The 20,414-nt window shown below is 38.2% G+C and overlaps 1 protein-coding gene and 1 pseudogene across 2 annotated transcripts in view; one reads left to right on the plus strand and one right to left on the minus strand.

Annotated features, from left to right (window-relative positions):
- The first annotated feature begins 1,870 nt into the window (after positions 1 to 1,870).
- LOC148803609 (protein FAR1-RELATED SEQUENCE 5-like) overlaps positions 1,871 to 20,414 on the plus strand; it is a 34,098-nt pseudogene continuing 15,554 nt past the window's right edge.
- LOC148803610 (uncharacterized) overlaps positions 9,085 to 20,414 on the minus strand; it is a 128,596-nt gene continuing 117,266 nt past the window's right edge. For both annotated transcript variants that reach the window (XM_088890071.1, XM_088890056.1), the window contains one exon: positions 9,085 to 10,315. The gene's annotated coding sequence lies outside the window, so the exon portion shown is untranslated. The remainder of the gene's footprint in view (positions 10,316 to 20,414) is intronic.

Genomic DNA, 20,414 nt, shown 5'->3' on the forward strand with positions numbered 1-20,414 from the left:
TCAATCAAAGATTGAATGTTTTGATAATATAGACAAAACCTATCAAGGGTTAAAAAGATTTAAAACATTTTTGAAACAAATGATTAAAATCAAGTACAAGTTTCAATGATCTCCAAGTGTAGATTATCACATAGAACCCATCAAGAATCAAATTGTGATTAACAAAGATTTGAAAATGATCAAAATTAAAGGTTTTGATGATCTCCAAGTGAAGATCATCATTAAGACTCACAAAACCAAGGATTTTTATTTTCTTTAATTAAGAAAAAAAATCTATTGAAATAAAGGTTAAAGATTAATAATATGGATGATTAAATGCATAGATCATTATATAGAACTGATCAAAGGTTCTAGTAATCTCAAAGTGTAGATCATCATATAGAACCTGTAACAAATTAAAGAGAAAAAAGTATGTTTAATGAGGATGTGGCTGGACCTAAAGATTAGGCTGCCTATGTACCCATTTGGGATCAAGCCAATGTAGTTCGTGTGCCGATCCAACAGTTTAACCAAGTGAGAGTGATTAGGGGGGCATTTTAGCAATTTTACCATGTATTGATACCATTGGTGGTTTGTCCAAGCAGTTTAGCCACATGCGAACATGGTGGTTTGTCCAAGCAATTTAAGCACATGCAAACATGGTGATTCATCCAAGCAGTTTTGCCACGTGTAGACATGGTGGTTTGTCCAATCTGTTTAGCAATGTACAAACATGGTGGTTTGTCCAGGCAGTTTAGCCATGCACAGACATGGTGGTAGAAAATTAAGCATAAAGACGCTTAAGGAATTTTCCATTCACACAAGGATATCTAATTTGGCCTTCAGAGTTGGATAACCCATATGCCCCTTGTAGGTGGGGTAAAGGCAAGGTTGGGGAAGCGGTCTCTTTGAAAGACAAAGAAAGACCGTGGGTCTAGGGGATCGGTTCTTAAGCTAGGGTGTCTCGTCGAGATGATAGAGCTTGGGAATCAATGATAAGGGTGCTTGATCACTGAATGAGTTTCATTATGAGGAGGATCTCTATTTATGGGGAAGATCCCGAGAACCTAAAAGGAAGGAGCTAAAGGTGCTCATTTCCTATTAGGAAAGGGAATATTGGATTTGCTATTAATCATTAAGGGCACTACTAGGGTTTCACCACATGTCCCTATGGAAATCTTTCCGATGATCAACTTTCCTTTCACTCGGAGATCCTCATAACTCACATGTGTTACTACCTCTTGTTTGCCTTACCCAATTGACATGGCACTAATGACATCATCGTCTGGTGGATGACGCCTTATTAGACTTACGTGGTGCCTTGCCATGTTTGTCCCCTCGATCTTACGTGCGTAGGTGGTATATGGACGCGGTTCTTAGTGGACTATAGTGCTGCAGTGATTGAGGGTATATCACAAGGTCGAGTGCGTATGAACCTCATCGTAGGTTCAACCTAAGTTTGCTTTGGCTCGAGCTAAGGATGGGCTCATTACGAGCGTGTCATGAATCATGGGTTTATCGCGGTCCAGCAATGCGCTCTGCTGGTTCATCACGGAGCGAAGGCTGGCTGTAGGCTGATCACAAGCATCTGTATGGTATTGATGTGGTGTTTACTGTGCTTTGAGGGACTGAGTGAGCACTATATACCGACATTAGCCCCCCTGCTTATCAATAAGTGGGAGCTTATCGATAAGCACTTTGCTTTCACACTTGTTTTTAGGTCTTTCGGTGGATTCGTTTGCGTGCGTTGGGTTTGGGGATTTACCCTATTTTGTGATTTTGTGTGGGTGGTATAAACTTAATTGTGTGCTTTGTCAGCCCTCCCTACTTATTAACGAGTTGGGAGTTAGTTACTTGGATGGTCGTGCATTTTGTGCGTTTGTGATCTTAGATGGGGTTTCCTGCATTCCATGGTTTATCCCCCTTGTCTTTTGGTGATTTCCTTTCTGTCAATGGGCAATGCTATGCTTCGTTTGTGCGTTTCAGCCCCCTATCCATTGGCAGGAAGGGAATTAGCAAAAGACACTAACTTATCATTTACCTGTGTGGGCAATGGGCCCCCCCTTTTATGTGCTAGGTGGTCCTTTATGTGGGTTTGTGATATTGAATAGAAATTGTATTGTAGGTGATCCCCTTTCTGCAAATGGGCGAGCGTATGTTGAGTTTGTGAACTTCAGCCCTCTGGTTGTTGGCGAAAAGGGATTGCTCAAAGGTACTTGTGCATTTTGTTCTAGCCTAGGTGACAAGCCCCCTGCTTGTTAGGCGGTCCTTTAAGTGTGGTGACAATACTGTTCCCAATAGCATGTTGTGTTCAATGACCGTTGGGAGTCGAGGGGGAGGGTGTTGGATGATGTGGCTGTTATCATTGGGGTTGTTTTAGCCGTCATTTGTAATAAATATGATGGTTTATGCAAGAGGTGTGGCCCTGGTGTCCTATTTTTAGAGTGTCAGCTAATGACGTGGTGGGTTGTTCAAATTAATGTGTCGTTCCATCCTGCCTATTGGAGGGGTATATTGGTAATTTTTCTCAGGTTGCTTTTTCATTAAGCATTATTTGGGATCACGTATTGGCGTCTGTTCATCTTCTCCAATGTCATTTGGTATTCTGGATGCATGCAACTCCTTATAAAGCTGCACGGGAGGCAACGCATCGACTCCCTACTTTGATTTCTCTTGCATTTGTTCCTGTGTTGCTCTAGGTGTGTTTTCAAATGCATTTCAGTGCTCTTTCTTGTTCCTTTTCTGTTTTCCATCTTGTTCACTATTCCTTTAACATGGCTCCTCAATAGAAGAAATTGGAGTGCCCCTTTTTGGACTTCGTTTTGGAAGTCGATAAGCAGAGTTGCTGTTGGAGAGGGAGGCAGCCATAGTGGCTGATGGGGGTAAGGGTTTTTGGCCCCCATTGCCAGTGTCTAGGGGAAAAGGTGGTCTATTCGGTGTCATCGGTGGCACTGAATTTATGCGTCTTTGTGGCCAGCTGGATCGGTCGGTATCCTATAAGTGTTAAGAGCCCAGGACTAACAACTCGAAGTCTTTGACTAGCTATACTGCTTGGACCAAGTTCGTGCTTGAGAACCCTATTTACTATCGGATGTTGCAAGACTCGGGCCTTCTATGCTTTGTGGATTGCTACACCGATTTGAAAGGGTCTCGAGCTGCGGATAAGTTTTTAGTGTCAAAGTTAGTGTCGAAGTTTGCTACGGTTGTGATTTGGGGTGAATGGCTACCCTCTACAGAGCTCCCCCCTATGGTCGTAGGGCCAACGCTGAATACTGTTGTGACAATAATGTTTGATATTATGAATCGGCCCTACGATTAGCTTTCATGGCTTGACTTTGCTCAATGGCTGAAGACTTGTGAATGTTTTTTAGCTATTGATTTCTACATGGGGCAAGTTGAGGAACGTGTTGTCGCATTGGCCCATATATTTTGGAAGGTTGTGGCCTTAGGGGATCAGAGTTGGTTTTTGGTTGGTCGTTGAAGGACATTTGCTTCCGTCTTAAGGTGGCCGAAACTAATCTTGCAAAAGTTATTGAGAGGTTAGAAGCCCTCACGGAAGAATGCAGTTGCCAGCGAAAAGTAGTGGCTGAATGTGAAGTTGAGGTAAAGGAGTTGAAGAGTTTTGAAGCTCGGAGACCGGCGTTAGAGAGTATAATGTCAGTGAGGAAAGAATGAGCTACCCTATAATCAATAATTTTTGTAAACGTGTTTATAATGAATAGATATGATTGTTTTGTATTTACATTTTCTTTGTATTAGAATGGAACCCGTAGTTATTCGTATGGGAGAAATGTTTGAGACATGTTGTTGCCCCCAAATTTTATTGGTGTCTTTATCGCATTGTTAGTAAGTTACTGACCTTACCGAATGGCGTCCAGTGGATGTGAAACATAGAGGGGAGTTCTTTCGTTGAGTTATGAATTACAGGGTTTCCGCCATAACTTCCGAAAATCCTTGTTGGACTGGAAAAGAGGTGCTTGGTTTTGTAACAAAATCCATCACATCTTATTCAGTCAAAATTATGTATGGAATCACGTGGAAAGCACGAGGTAGGTCTATGAATTATTGTCCATATTGAAGTGTTTTGCGCACATATTCAAGGCAGGTGTTATTGCGAGTAAGTGTTTTCGGGTTATTATAAAAAAATGTGTGCCTTCTTAGGTTGGAGGCTCATCGCAATTGCTATATGATATCAAGGAGTGAAATTGTGTCTGTTTGTTGGCGATAAAAGACACTTCTTGTCTATGCAATCATACACCCAGGCAAGGTTAATTGTTGAATGAAGACACTTAGTGTTGATATCATCGCTAGTAGTTCGACTAGTATGATTGATGAATGAAAGTTGGGGTTCTATCGTGACCGTGTCAGTTAATGTGTTTGATCATCGTGTAAGTGAAGTAGTAGTGCGATTTTATCGTATATAGAATGTCAGCCATTGGGTATTTCAAGTATTTATGTTGGGCACCTATTGGGATTTATCACGATCTAGCATTAGCACAAGCATAGTAAACTTTATTGTAGATTGTTTTAGAAAAGAGAAAAAAGCTAACAATGTTATTCCAATATCTGAGAGACTAGCAGGTATGAAAGAGTTATCCCGAATAACGTTATGTAGATAGCGTATTTGTAGAAAGGAATTGTCTCGATGGCTAAAAATTATCAAGTGCGAAAAAAATGACAGAGCATGAATGAGCTGTGAGGTGAGTATTAGGGTCCATATTTGTAGAAAATGGAAGTTGAGCTAGTTTTTGTAGGGAGATGTAGTTTTGCTACCTATACAAGGATCGGGGGTTGTCATGCCTTACAAAGGCGAGGCCCTTCATGGGCGATGTAGTAAGGGTTCAGTTATAGTATAACTAAATAATTGGCATAAGTTAGAGTTTATCTCAACCATGTTTGGCAAGGCAACTAGCCCGAAAGGGTTAATTATGAGTTCCAGACCTTTGTGGAAGATTTTGGTCAGCGCATAAGAGGGCTATCTGAGCCTTCCTATGGGAATGAGATATCAATGGTCAAGATTAGTGTCATTTTTTAGAAAAATGTAATTGTTAGTGTACGGGATGGGTGGAGTTTGTCCCCCCCCCTAGACTACTGCATTTGTGAGTTGGACAAGGTAACGTTTATGAATTAGATAGGAATCATACTTGATATTGACAAAGCCCCCAAGGATTGCCTGGGGGTGTGAATGCGCTTAGTTTTGTTGTGGAATTTCGATGTAAGCCTAGAGCTGCAAGGTAATGTGAGCGTGCCTGGGGTTGCCGGGGGATCTGAGTGTGCTTGGGGTTGCTAAGGAATATGAGCACGCCTAGGGTTGCCATGACCTTCTCGGGGAATTTGAGTGTGCCTGGGGTTGCCAAGGCCTTCTCGGGGTTGTCGGGGAATCTGAGTGCGCTTGGGGTTGGTAGGGAATATGAGTGCGCCTAGGGTTGGTAGGGAATATTAGTGCGCCTGGGGTTGCTAGGGAATATGAGTGCACCAGGGGTTACCAGGGCCTTCCCAGGGTTGCTAGGGAATCAGAGTGCGCTTGGGGTTGCCAGGGCCTTCCTAGGGTTGTCAGGGGATATGAGCGTGCTTGGGGTTGCTAGGGCCTTCCTGGGGTTGCCGAGGAATCTGAGTGCACCTGGGGTTTCCAAGGAATTTGAGTGCACCTAGGGTTGCCAGGGCCTTCCTGGGGTTATCGAGGAATTTGAGTGCTATCCTAGGGTTGCTAGGAGATAAGAGCGCACCTGGGGTTGCCAGGGCCTTCCCGGGGTTATCGAGGAATTTGAGTGCTATCCTGGGGTTGCCAAGAGATAAGAGCGCACCTGGGGTTGCCAGGGCCCTCCTGGGGTTGCTGGGGAATTTGAGTGCAATCTTGGGATTTCCAGGAGATAAGAGCACACCTGGGGTTGCCAGAGCCTTCCCAGGGTTGCCGGGGAATTTCAGCATGCCTGGGGTTGCCAAGGAATATGAGCACGCTTGGGGTTGCCAGGGAATATGAGTGCGCTTGGGGTTGCCAAGGCCTTCCCGGGGTTACTGGGGAATTTGAGTGCAATCCTGGGGTTGCCAGGAGATAAGAGCGCACTTAGGGTTGCCAGGGCCTTCCTGGGGTTGCCGGGGAATTTGAGTGCAATCCTAGAGTTGCCAGGAGATAAGAGTGCACCTAGGGTTACCGGGGAATTTGAGTGCAATTCCCTGGCACAAGAATTGCACTCACTAAATGCTTATAAATAATTGGGACACGTCACAAGAAATTAGTTAATACAAATTTATTCTTTTAGGGCCTGTTGTTCCATTAAATAGGCTCTACTGCAAACCCATTAAATGCTTATTGCATTACAAACAATACCAATTAACTTGGGGCCTGTTGCTCACTAAATTAGACTGTAGGCCCCTTTCTTTACTAAAATGTTTCAGCCCATCAATAAGACTGACTAGGCTTATAAGAAAGCCCTTTTTCTTCCTTATTATTATTATTTTTTTAAGCTATGTCTGGGAGTATCTTAATAACTCCCAGTCCAGCAAACTTTAAGGACTTAACAACTGCAGCTGGAGCAAGGTCCAACACTGTTAATTGATGGTCTACTAAGCTCTACATTTCAGGAATTAAAAAAAAAGATAATCTATATTTTCTAGAATCAACCAATCATCTATTTCAGAATTGTCATGTTTCTATAAGCATCATCATCATCTAAGCCTCCCAACTATATGACAATTAAATCATTTCTGGTCCCAACCATTTATTCTTATTTTATTTTTAACACATAAATAAGACAATTAAATCCAAAGCAAAAGTAAACCAGATTTTACACTTGGACTAATTATGCTCCGTTGCATCTATACCATACTGCAAACAAACTAAGCCTTACTTCTGAAGTTTTGTATGCAGCTCTACATATTTCATTCCTCTTTATTTTAATATCTGATTTGATTTATGAGTATTTTTCTTTTGCAAGGAGCAATGTGATATTTGTATAGAAAGCTTTAATCTGTGAAGGAAATGGCAGCTGGCTTGATGGTAAAGCTTCATGCTTGCTGGGTTTCAGTTACAGTTCAGAACCAGAACTGTGATTGGGGAAACACAAAGAATTGTTCTTTTTACTTTTTTAATCCCTTCCTTTTTCTAGGAACAAGTTAAAGGTTCTGAACATGGCCTCTCCATCCAATTGTTTCTTCCTTGCCACCAGCACTTTCTCTGGAGCGGACTTGATTATAAATTACAATTGAGTTGGTTTGGTTCAGTTCTACCGGGTTTATCCGATCCATTGATAGCAGCACCAGCACTTTTCTTTCATTGGTGGTTGTGCACTAGCAGTGGTCTATCATCCTTTAAAAGAAATAGAAAACAAAAACTTTTTGAATACTGAGACCCTAGTTATTGTGGATATGAATTTAGATAGGGTATTTCCACTTTAAGAAGCAACAAGAATACAAATGATCTTTGATCCTTAACACTTAAATGGAATAAATTGTGACCCTAGTTACAAAACCAACCCCCCTATGTATACAGGCTAAAAGTTCAAGTTTGGGATGCTTAGGCCCCAACATCCTAAGGAATGCATGCAGGAAGTCTAACATCACACCAGCTATTTAAAGCAATGCAACTAGAAGATGGTCAAATGTTTTCCTTTTTTGCATAAATAGCCATGAGAGTTTCATTGAACAGTCTCCATAGTTACTACTCAAAAAGTGTAGCAGGCCAATGAAGTACAAGCCCATTTGGCTCGGAACTGTAACACTTTGATTACAAAATAAATCCTGGCCTGGGTTCACCTCATTCCATCCTTTTCCTAACAGCACCTAGTTTTTCTGAATGCAGCTGCAACCTAGGACCCATTCAGCACCAACCTTCCTTTATGAGATTATAGTTTGACAATCACTCTGAACTCTATTCTCAGATCATCCTTTTGTAGCAGCCATGATCGGTCCTTTGTTCTAAGGGGAATGTTTTGGCACATCCTATTTTTTATGAAAGGGGTGCACTATCACGAGGCAAATGTATGTTTGAAAAAGACAAATGTAGAAGTCCAATCCATTCTAATTTTCACTGTTTGATTTATTGAATAACATGCATGTTTACTTGTTTGATTGTTGTTGGACCATTTAGGGGGAAAAACAGCTTCGACTGTTTGGGAGTTCATCTGCATGATACATTATTGAGACTGACCTGTTAAACCATTGTAAATATCATCTGTATCTGCACATCTAACCATAAGAGTGGGACTTATAAATCTGAGATGTGTGGACACAGATCATGCTGGAAACACATTGGAATGTTTTTTTGTTGGGATCGCATTTGTTAATTAAAAAAAAAAGGAACAAACCATTTATGTTCACACTGATATCAGGTTTTATTGGTTTGAGAGGAAGATCTGTATCATGCTCATGGGCTATTCAGCATATATTGAAGGACATCTTACATATGGCTGCTGAGTTTCATTCGATTTCTTTTTAATATGTTCATCAGTCCCCATTTCCCACCAGATGTATTTCTTCATCTTTTCAATGCATAACTGGCTCTGTAAATCTGGCATTTCCAAACATCCCAGTAAAATTAGTAGAATATTCCCGATTTTTTTTTATTTTTGTATATTAAAATTGCAAACAATGATGACAAGAGAAATTAAGAGGGTGAGTGGGTTGGGGAAGAGAAACAGGAAAGAATTAGGATAAAGGATGGGAGTCAACAAAAGGTTTAAAAAGATTACAAGAACAGGAAAGAGCTGGTGTTAGGAATCATTAAGAACGATGGTTTGCTAAGCTCTACATTTTTGGAATTAAAAAAAAATATCTAGGTTTTCTGGAATCAACCAATCATCTATTTCAAAACTGTCATGTTTCTATAAGCAATTAAGCATCACCATCATCATCCAAGCCTCCCAATCATCTCTTTCCTTGGGAAGGGAGAAGAAAGTAGAACGAAAAGGACTACCAACATCCTGTTGTGGGCTCATGGCATGTACCTAAAATCTAGGTTGACCCAGCAACCTACTTGACCCAATCATGTTCTAGTTCAGGTCCTAGGAGTCTCTAGGTCTGGTCCAGCTTCTAATAATATTGATTTTTTAAGGAAACATTGCTTGGTATTTTAATTATAATTCATGTAACTACATTTTATATTTGTATACTAAACAATCCTTCTTCTTTTGGTGGGTAAGCTGTGATTAAACCCCAAAAATTTCAATTAAAACTACAGCAATGACATGTTAGAACTCCTATATCAAGAAACCTTTACTTTTCATTAAAGAGCTTATAATAATTTTATATAGTTCTATTAGTAGATCCTAATTTTCAATAATGTGAAAAAAAGGAAAAAAAAGGTAGAGAGCAGAGACTGGAACATGTGAAAATCCTTAAAATATATCAATGTATGAAGCATGGCGGCAGCTATCTGAGATTTTTTTTGATAAATGAATGAAGTTTATTAATAAGCAGAGGAGAAGAGTACAATGTCCCAAGGAGAGGCACGAGATGCAACCTCTCCAGGTTAGTTAAGTACAGCTTCCAAAATATTATAACAACTTACAAAGTAGCACAAAAAAGGATCTCCCTGGATACCCCCTATTTAGCCAGAGAATCAGCCACAGTATTAGCTGACCTACTTACCCATTTTACCTCAAATCTCATATTCCTAGTTAACCACTTTACTTTTTTGATGAGGTCTTTGTAGCCCCAAATGGTAGCATCCGGGTTTAGAAGCCACCTTGTTACTACCTAAGAGTCCCCTTCAACTAGGAGATGCTCCGCCCCAAGCTGGTTAGCAATCTGAATTCCTTGTACTGCAGTTAGTATTTCTGCCCTCGTAGAATCCCCCACTCCCACCGGTCCTGAGAATAAGGAGATGATGTTGCTGTTTTTGTTCCTCAAGACACCCCCTATACCTGACGGCCCAGGGTTACCTTGGCTACTTCCATCAAAATTTAACTTGATGACACCTTCTGACGGCGGATCCCATTCTGATAAGCGTTTATTCTTCTTTGTAGAAGTATTAGCTATTACTAACCAATTCCTTTTTTTTCTTTTGATCAATAACAATTTCATTAATTCACCAAAGAGGTTACATCAGGAAGACAAACACACTTATCTTCTAAATACAATCAAGAAAACAAAAGAATAGGTAGAGACAAAAAATTACAACTTCGCCCAAAACATTACTAACCAATTCCTCCACAAGTCATCAAAAGAAAAATCATCAAATATCTCCACGGTTTTCAGCCAATGTATTGCTCTTCTTAGGATGCAGTCCTTCACTTCATCTAATCTTCTTTCCTTCTCTAAGAAAACTCTTGCATTCCTTTCCTCCCATAGGGTCCATAAGGTTGCTGCCCTGATGCATTTCCACATGAACTTGCCTCTTCTAGTGTGCCAAACAAAAAAAGATGGGTTAAATAACATACTCAAATCAGTTGGTGGAGACCACCTACCTCCAAATAAACTAACTCCAACTCCATAAGTTTGTAGCAAAAGAGCAGGAAATCAGCAAATGGAAACAGTCCTCATTCTGGGCCTTGCACAAGAAACACCAATTCGGGGAGAAACAAAGAGAGGGTCTCTTTTTCTGCAAGTTTTCCAAGGTATTGATTTTCCCATAGTAGACTTTCCAACAGAATACAACAATTTTTGGAGGGATAGGTCAGGCCCAAACTTCTTTGAAAGGGAACCCTTGGGAATTGGGGTTGGAACTAAGGGATTTTTGAAAGAAGAGCAAGTGAAAGTACCTTTAGGAAGAGGAGTCCAAACTCTTTGATTAGACAAAGTGGGGTCCAAACAAACAGACTCTAGTAAATGAAGAAGCTCAGTGATACAAATCGACTCACCATCCCTAATCCCCTACAAAAACCGAAATCCCAGTTTAAAGACGAGGGACTTAACGGGTTCGGAAGAAAATTTGCAATCAGCTCATTTTTGTGAAGGGATAGGGTAAAGTGAGGGGAATCGATCTTTGAAGGGTTGAGTACCCACCCAAACATCCTCCCAGAACCTGATAACATCACCGGAACAGGCATCATACCTGATAAAACTGAGGAAGCGAGGGAGAATACCATGTATAGCTTTCCAAGGTGTTGTAAGGGTAGCTCGACGAGATATCCCACCATCACAACCATTTCCTGAGCAGCCATGAATGCTAAACACCACCTCATGCCATACTCTCTCTCTCTCTCTCTCTCTCTCTCTCTCTCTCGGGGCCATCTCCATAACCACTTTCCAAGGAGGGCTACATTCTTCAGCACTATATTCCCTATCCCTAGACCCCCTTCTTCCTTAGGTTTATTAACTATCTCCCATCTAACCAGATGATTCTTTTTCATCTCCCTTGGTTCCCACAGAAAGTCCCTTATTACCTTCTCCAGATTCTTAGCCTCCCTTGGGGGACTCCTGAACACTGATAGGTAGTATAGGTTGGAAGGTTGGCAAATGTAGCCCTAATCAAGGTCACCCTACCCCCTATCTGAGATTATAATAAGGATTAGTTAATTCTAAGTCAAATCAATTCTTTAATCTCTGTTATTTGCTAAGAGATTCTCAACAGTCATCTTGTGCTAAAAATGCAAGGAACTTGCTTGGTATATGACTGTAATGGTCTTAGCAAACCTCATCTAATAATTTAAGTATCTTTTGGAAAGAAAACAGGAAATCTGGGTATGGGACCTGATAGTCCAACAACAATCTATAGATGGTATAAAGTATAAATATATATAGGAATAAGCTAGAAGCTCAATAACTTAAAAGGAAAAAATTGTTTTTCCTCCTATTTTATATGTAAAGAACCAGAAATATATAAAACCTTCGGTGAATCACCGTAACTTCATTTTTTTCCCTTAAAAATACATTTTTAGAAAGCATCCAATGCATCACATGAGTCACCGCTAGTACATAAGAATGAAATAAAAGAACATGGATATCAGCATGGCACAAATACATTATTATCACAACACTTATTTAATGAGTTTTTATTTGCTAAAAAAACACATAATAGCATATAAACACATATAATAATGTAAGCAAAAGCAAGTGTAACTTAACCTTTTCAAATATAGAAGCATATTTTTCATTTTCACAGATGGGCTTGGAAATGTTTCGGAGAAGCTCCAAAGCAGTCTTAAGAAGGATAATGCTTGATATCAGCACCTGTCTCCTTCTAACATTATCAACACCATAGGCCACATTGAAAATTTTGTTAGCCTTGAAACAGTAGTCACAGAAGACCCTATCTTGAATGGCATCATGGACCAGTTCATCACCTCTATAAATATTAGAAGTATGCAGCTTCCAGAATACAGCCACTTAAAAACTTCTTTCTCTATAACACTATCTATGCACTATTTTCAAGAAATTCTGCTTACCAGTTTCTTTAGTGTAAGCAACTTAAATATTATTATAGCAGAGTTCTATTTGTGGAGTCATGTTGTTTCATGTTATATCTTCAGAAAACATTTGATGAAAACAAATATACATGTATTTTATGAGAAAATGTGAAGGAATTTGCACAGAAAACCATTCTATCTTGCACCTAGTCATCTGTTACGAAAATTCTATCTTGTGAAGGAATTTGTACATGTATTTAATAAATTTTAACAATAATTCTATCTTGCACCTAGTCATCTGTTACGAAAACCATTTGCTCATCACCTTTGACATATTGAGCATTCTTGGTCTTCCGATAATTAAAATTATAATTTTCCAAGTTTGAATCTTATACAGTTTGGCTTTAAATTGAAAACGCAGAGAGTAGTTTTACTGAACAAGAATCCAATTGACATAAACAATAATACAACCATAGTACAAGAAAATGAAGTTAACCTACTGATAGAAAAAGTAGTTAACCTAAAAACTCTTGTTCCTCCTATGGATAGGAAGAGGATTGGGCAGAAGAGGATTGATAGTCTTGATGTCTTTTAAAGGATGAAGAGGGTTGGGCTTGGAGTAGTCTAGTCCTGGAAAGGAAATTCCTTGTAACAGCCACATTATATGGGTCTTATGCAGATATTCTTGTAGTTCAAGCATCATTACAAATTTTTTCTTATTATTGGTATTGTTAAAACAAATGTTCCATGTCATAAAAGAATGAATGATAAACCACTCTAAAATGCAGGCACATACATGTGTGCTTGCTGACAGTGCTACAAGAGAAAGACATGGCCTTCAGAAGATAGCTCAAGCGTCACAACCAATGATTTCACATGCTAGGCCATGCACCCACATTATCTATAAAATGTTAACTTATATAAATATAACTTAAATGATTTGATAAAATTTTTATAGGTCGACAACTAGAGTTACATGAAAGATATCTTCGACTCTATGTATTGGGAAGACCTTTGGGTTGAGAAGTCTTCTTTGAAAGATATCTTCCAATCTATCTTCATCGTTTCCTCTCTTAAAGGCAAAACTATTTCTAAGCCTGCTATCCCCTTGTCTCCTTCGGGCATTGGCGGAAGCTTTGGGCTAAAAAGAAAAACCTTAGGAACACTGAAATTCCTCTTGTTTCTTGCCTTTTGCATTTGTTGGATGGGGTTTCTCTAGATCCCATTAGATTGGACAGTTGTTTGTGGGCCACTAGTCCTACGGGTGGTTTTTTTTTTTTTTTTTGTGCCTCCTTTAAAATCATTAATTTCCTCTAGTCCCTCCCCGATGTCCAATCTTGTAAAGGAAGTTTGATGTGTTCCCATCCCTTCGAAAATTAGTGTCTTCTCTTCTGCTAGAAGGCTTCCATGGGGGTATTAACACTTGAGATTCAATACAAAGGAAGAGTCAATCCAAAATAAATTGTTCCATATTCTTATTGGTTTGAATTGGACCAAAACCAAATTTCCAATAATCTGATCATGATGCCAAACATTTGCCCAATTTGAAATCAGTCAAAACTGAAGCTAGCATAAAATCACTTCTATGAAAGTACTTTTACAAAAGCACTTTTACGAAAACAATTTTATAAAAGTATTTTTACGAAAGTATTTTTACGAAAGTATTTTTATAAAAATACTTTTACAAAAGTACTTTTATAAAAGCATTTTTATACAAGTAGTTTTATAAAAGCACTTTTGTAAAAGTACTTTTACACGAAAGCACTTTTACGAAATCACTTTTACAAAAAAAAAAAAAAAACTTTTACGGAAGTACTTTTAGAAAAGTACTTTTACAGAAAAGTACTTTTGCGGAAGAATTTTTTATAGAAATACTTTTATAAAAGCACTTTTATGAAAGCACTTTTATAGAAGCACTTTTATGGAAGAACTTTTACGAAAGCACTTTTGCAAAAGTACTTTTCTGAAAGCACTTTTATAAAAACATTTCTATGAAAGCACTTTTACAAAAGCACTTTTATGGAAGTACTTATATAAAAGCACTTTTACAAAAGTACTTTTACAAACGCACTTCTACAAAAGTCTATGGAAGTACTTTTCTAAAAGTGCTTTTTTTACGAAGTACTTCAAGAAAGTGCTTTTGTACAGCACTTTTATGAAAATACTTTTACCAAAGTACTTTTACAAAAGTGATTTTATATAATTTATTATATTTCATTATGTTTGGATTGGATCCAATCCAATCCATTTACATTTTAATTGATTGGATTGGATTTGGTTTGTATTGGATTTGGACTAGATTGGGTCAAGTCCATTTGTAAGTGGACTCACATTGGACTGGATTGGGTTGACCAAATCAGTCCAATTGACACCTCTAGCAATGTGAGATCATGTCAGTAGAGGGTTGGAACGTGTTGTTGGCAAGTGATCCGGACTCCTAATTTGTTGCCTTTATTGTTGATTGTGGATCACTTGCCAACAAAACACGTTCCAACCCCCTACCAACATTACCTCATATCGCACATCTCATACATGGCGAGTCCCACTTTTTTGGTGGGTCATAATCTCATAGTGAGATGTGCGGTGTTCCATCAAGTTGGTAGAGTGTTGGGACATGTTTTGTTGGTAGAAGATCTCAACTCTTTATTATTAGGGTTAAATTCTTAAACTACCCTTACACTTAGTTTGGAAGGAGTACAAATACAAATACAAATACGTAGAGTGCAAAACCTTATATTTTGTATTATTTTGAATGTATTTACATTGTACATATTTGTATTTGTAATTCTTCCAAACTGAGCCTTATGGTTTAACAAATGGACACAAATAAGGGTGTCAATGGACCGGTTTTGGATTGGGCCTCTTCTCGTCCAAAATCAATTTGGACAGATTGGATGGGCCTACAAGACATATTGGATTGGACCAAATGCAATTCAATTACTAGAAAAAGGCAAAAGGACTTTATTGCCCTTTCATTAAGTGAATATGTGAAACCGCTATGAGGGAAAAATGTCTTATCTTGACTTTTATGTTTAGGCAAAAAGATACAAGCACATTTCACCCTCTTTAGTTATTACCTTTCACCGTTGAAGAGTAAAAGACATGGGATAAAGGGGATTGTCCGGTAACGGCTTCAAGTTCTGGAGAGAAAGAGAGAGAGAGAGAGAACTTGGATCTACAAATCTACTTTCTCTATCTCTTTCATTCACTATACAAAACCCTCTCTCATTGTCATTCCTTTTCTTTTTTTTTTTAATAGAAACCTAGAGGAGCTACATGAGACAAGGGGTAGCACGTCCCCACAAAATCAGACTTACAAATACTAGCTAAATTCCATGGAAGATCACTAAGATTGAGACTTACTATACCCTGTTGGGTAGAAAAGGCTTGATTGGCGAGCCAGTCTGCCGCTTGATTAGCTTCCTGATACACGTGATTGTAGACCAAATCTTCATTTGCTCAATTCTTCAAATCTAAACACTCTTCAATGATGTTCCGAAGATTCCAGGGGGTCAATGAGCCACTTCAGACAAGAAATCACCATTAAAGAGTCACTTTCAATGATGATGGAATGGTTTGGGAAATTCACTGCCAAGTTGTGGGCCTCCCATGTGGCCCAAGCTTCCACCATGTTGATAGTCGAAGAACCTACGTAATAAGCCTTGTAATCTACCACCTCACCCAAAAAATTCCTAGCTATGGCTGCAACTGAGCACATCCCATTGTTTAGTCGGGATGCATCAAAATTTGTTTTGATAGTACCAATTTTTTGAGTTTGCCACATAACATACTTGCACAACTTATGGGCATCAGCTCCATTCAGCTTCATATTGGTTTCATAATATTCCGTAAAGGACGATAAAGCTCTTTCAATCACCACTTGAATAAGGGTTGACACATTATTAAAAGATTTTTTATTTATATTCTTCCAGATATACCATAATAAGAATGCACACTTTTTTCTTCCATTATTTCCTCCATTTGAACTTTTTTTACCAATTTTTAGCCACCATTCCTCTAAGGAAAAGTTAGAGCATGTAGGACCCTCCAAAATGAGATTTATTGCATCCCATGTTTGATTAGCAACTATACAATTCTTAAAAATATGATCACGTTATCTGCACAAAAATTACATTTTTCATCAATACTTAAACCTCGATTTTGCAGGAGCATTTTTGTTGAGAATCTTTTATTAAAAAGTAGATAGAGAAAAGTTTTCAATTTTGGGGAACAATTTACCTTCCAAACAGTTGAGTTCCACTTTGAGTTCAAATTTTCATGAAGAGACAAGCTACATTTTAATTTATATGTAAACTTAATTGATAATTTCCCATTACAACTAAGTTGTCAAACTAATTTATCTTCTTTTTGATTTTAGGGGATAAAGATTGATTTTGTTTTCCCCTAAATATTCAAAGGAACAAAGCTACAAATTCTATTTTCTATTTTCTATCCACACACCCTTTTTTCTGATAAATAACCCCACTAAGAAGGAGATTCTCATTTTCAATCTTATCAGGTGGAATAATTTGGTCCAATGAGGCATTGCCTACCCATATATCTTTCCAAAATATGATAGATTTGCCATTGTTTATTTCCCAACATAACCCATTTTTAAGGAGATCTCTTCCCTTTATGATACCTTTCTAAGCCCATGATATACCTTTATTTTCCTTAGCATTCCAAAAATCCTCTTTCTGAAGATAATTTGCTTTAATAATTTTAACCCAAAGGTTATTAATGTTTAATAATATTTTCCAACCCAACTTTGCTAAGTTAACTTCATTAACCCATTGAAGGTTTTTTAGACCCAAACCACCCTAACATTTTGAGGTACACACCTTGTTCCAACCAATCAAATGAATCGGGTTTTTTTCACTAGAATTTGTCCATAAGAAGTTCCTTTGGCTTTTATCAATTTTCATCTATGATATTTTGGGGAAGCTTGAAATAACTCATGAGGAATTGCGGCATTGTATTCGTTGTAGCAATCAGAAAGGTCATTCTACCTGCCAAGGATAAAGTGTTATTTTTTTCCAACTTGCCAGTTTGTTATTTACCCTTTCCTTGAGATTCAAGAATGTGTCCTTTGAAACTCTACTATTTTCTATGGGGGCTCCCAAATAAATATCAGACTTTGCTTGGATTTGGATCCTCAAAATTTTTACTAAGATTTTTTGGAATCTAATTGGTGTATTTTTCGAAAATTGGAGTGTAGATTTTGAAAAGTTTGGACACTAGCTAGAAGCCGCAACAAATTTAGTGAGAATGTCTTTTATTTTCAAACATATTGTAATTGAGGTCTCAATGAATATCAAGCAGCAATCATCTGCAAACTATAAAATTGGTATTTTTGGACTTCCTTTGGCAACCTTACAACCAATTGAAATTTTCTTACCTAGAGAATTTTTTTCAAGCTTCTTTGCTAACGCTTCAGTGCAAAGAACAAAAATATAGGGAGAAAGAGGATCTCCCCGTCTGATCCCTCTAGAAGGGGCAAATTTCTTTGAGGGGGTTCCATTTATTAAAATTTGATATGATACACCTTCTTTATACATTCCATAACCCAGCTAATCCATTTCTCATGAAATCCAAAATTTCTCAAGACTTTCTCAATGAATTCCCATTCTAGTCTATCATATGCTTTTTCTATGTCAATTTTGCATGCAAGCATACAAGTTTTCCTTTTCTTCTTTTTCATTATATGCAACATTTCTTGAGCGATAAGAATGTTGTCATTAATCTTCCTATTTGGCACAAAGTGACTTTAATAGGGAGATATAATATTATCCAAAAAAGGCATAATTCTATTAATAAGGATTTTTTAAATAATTTCATAGATGACATTGCATAAACTTATGGGCCTATAATTATTTACATTTTATGGGATGAGGGTTATAAATGTTTTGTTCAATATTAGACACAATTTCATTGTTATTCATTTTCTCCTTTCTTTTGTGGTTTTTAAAAACGTTCCTTCTATCCTTATCAAATGAAAACCCTCCAACCCAATTGTCTAGGAGGAATATAGGACATTAAAGATAAGGAAAACAAGGCTAATCGGGTAATTCTAGACAATTTCGGTGCCACATGGTAAGTTGGGAATAACTCTCTCATCCGGACTCCGATTGAGATGATTCAGGATGCGTTGGAAAGATAAGGAAAAGTATATAACTTTCATGTTTTGAGTTGTAATAGATACGGACTGAATCGAGATCAAAATCGGGACCTAATTATCTGCAACCGGACTGCTGACGTGCTGGAGCAATTCCTTAGCCTGCAAGTTTTCATCCGGGAATTCACCACTCTCCCACTTACACGAGAACAGAGTTTTATCTTAAGAGAAGGATATAAAAAGAGGAGAAAAAGAGGAGATAAGGGTTCAAACCCCTAAAAGAAAATTGAAGAAGAAGGCTGCTAGGGAGAGGAGGAGGCTGTTGAATGCGGACTGTAGGAGAATCACAACAAGGAGATCGAAGACTGACGCAAAGATCTTAAGTGTATTCCTCTTTGGTTCTGCAGTTTGGTAACCTATATTCAATTAGGGTTTTGAGGTTTGTCTATTGAATCTTTTTCTTTCTTCCTTTTTATGCGAACCATGATGAGCTTTAATCCTGATTTGTAATTAAACTTAGGCAGATCCGATTGAGTATGTTTTGTTCTTGGGATTCTTGATTAGGGTTTCGATTTATAGAACAATTTTGGCCAAATTGTTCTTGCATTTGTGATTACTTGAACTGTTTGAGAAAGAATTAGGTAATTAGATCATCTAATCAAGAAATGGACTGAATGCACCATAGAGATAAGTTGCAAGGTTCGGTTGGGAATCATTCATACCTGAATTGATGACCTGCGAATTCTTGTTCTTAATGCATCTTTGGTGAGTAAAATTCTGATAGAAATATTGGATTTGTCATTCAGGGATAGGGTGGGCTGCGCTCGAGAGAGGTTGCTCATAAATTAGGGTTTCGCCATTCCAAGACTGACTTCACCTCAGTCGGATAGCTTAAATATTTGATTGCTGAATCGGTTATGTCAATTCTTGTATGCAGTGACTCTTCTTATCATCAAGAGTGGTTTGATCCGAAAGTAATTAGGGTATTTTGCTTGTTCTTAATTAAATCATGAGGGGCTAGGTTTTTATTGTTAGGGATTAATACTTGATCATGCATTGATTTTCAGTCCTTAGTAAAACCAATGAGGTTTTGCTATATTGTGTTATTTGTGCTGATTACTTATCATTGATTGATCACCAATGATTCGTTCTTTAATCAAGATTATGCATCGAGAGATGATAATTGAGGTGGAACTAATAACACTTGTTCGGCCAATAATTAGGTAGAGATATCATTTGTTGGTATGATTTCCTTATAGGTGTATTAACAACTTATGTTTATGCAAAGAGGATTTCAATTGAGAGAATGAGAATTCCTTGATTGTAATTCCATTTAATTAAACATAGGTTTAGCTAATTGACTCTTGAGAAAGATTGACTAGTGCTTTTAAGAAACACCTTGGAATATAACAGCTCTCGTGAGATTTTATTAGTATTGAATTTTGATGATCGTGATAGGATTAATCCCTAGCAACTTTGTTATTGATTTCGTTCAAGTTCTTGTTTTTGTCATTTAATTTCCTTAATCAGTAGTGCTAGTCTAAATTCCATAATTCGCAACCCAATTGATTATTGCTTTAAACAAGTTGAGAAGAAATTAATAGGTGGCTAAATAATTCATTCCTCGTGGGAACGATTATGTACTCCTTACTATATTACTTGCACAACTCCGTACTCTTGCGGACAGCGGTCAGCACGCGCGCACGCCACTAGTCCTCTTTTTCTCTCTCTTGTCTCTTTCACAGTTCTCATTCTCACTTGCACTATCACACATTCTCAGGAATCGACGAACTCAGGCACCGACGCCAGCCACGCTACTAATGAACTCAATTGTCCCTCTCTTCGGCGGTGAGTCTTGCACTTCTCAACTTTGTACAAGTCATGCATTTCAGCCTCTGTTACTCTGTAGTTTGTACAAGTTGTTAGGTCGGGCTTTGGGCTTTTTATGAGGGTTGGGTTCGGGCCCATGTTATAGGCCCGTTGGCCAGGCCGGGCTCGGGCTCGGGCCTGAAAAAATTCTGTTGATGAAGAGCAAA

This window comes from Nelumbo nucifera, chromosome 1 (assembly GCF_055504915.1).
Source record: "Nelumbo nucifera cultivar China Antique chromosome 1, China Antique-T2T, whole genome shotgun sequence".
Classification (NCBI taxonomy): domain Eukaryota; kingdom Viridiplantae; phylum Streptophyta; class Magnoliopsida; order Proteales; family Nelumbonaceae; genus Nelumbo; species Nelumbo nucifera.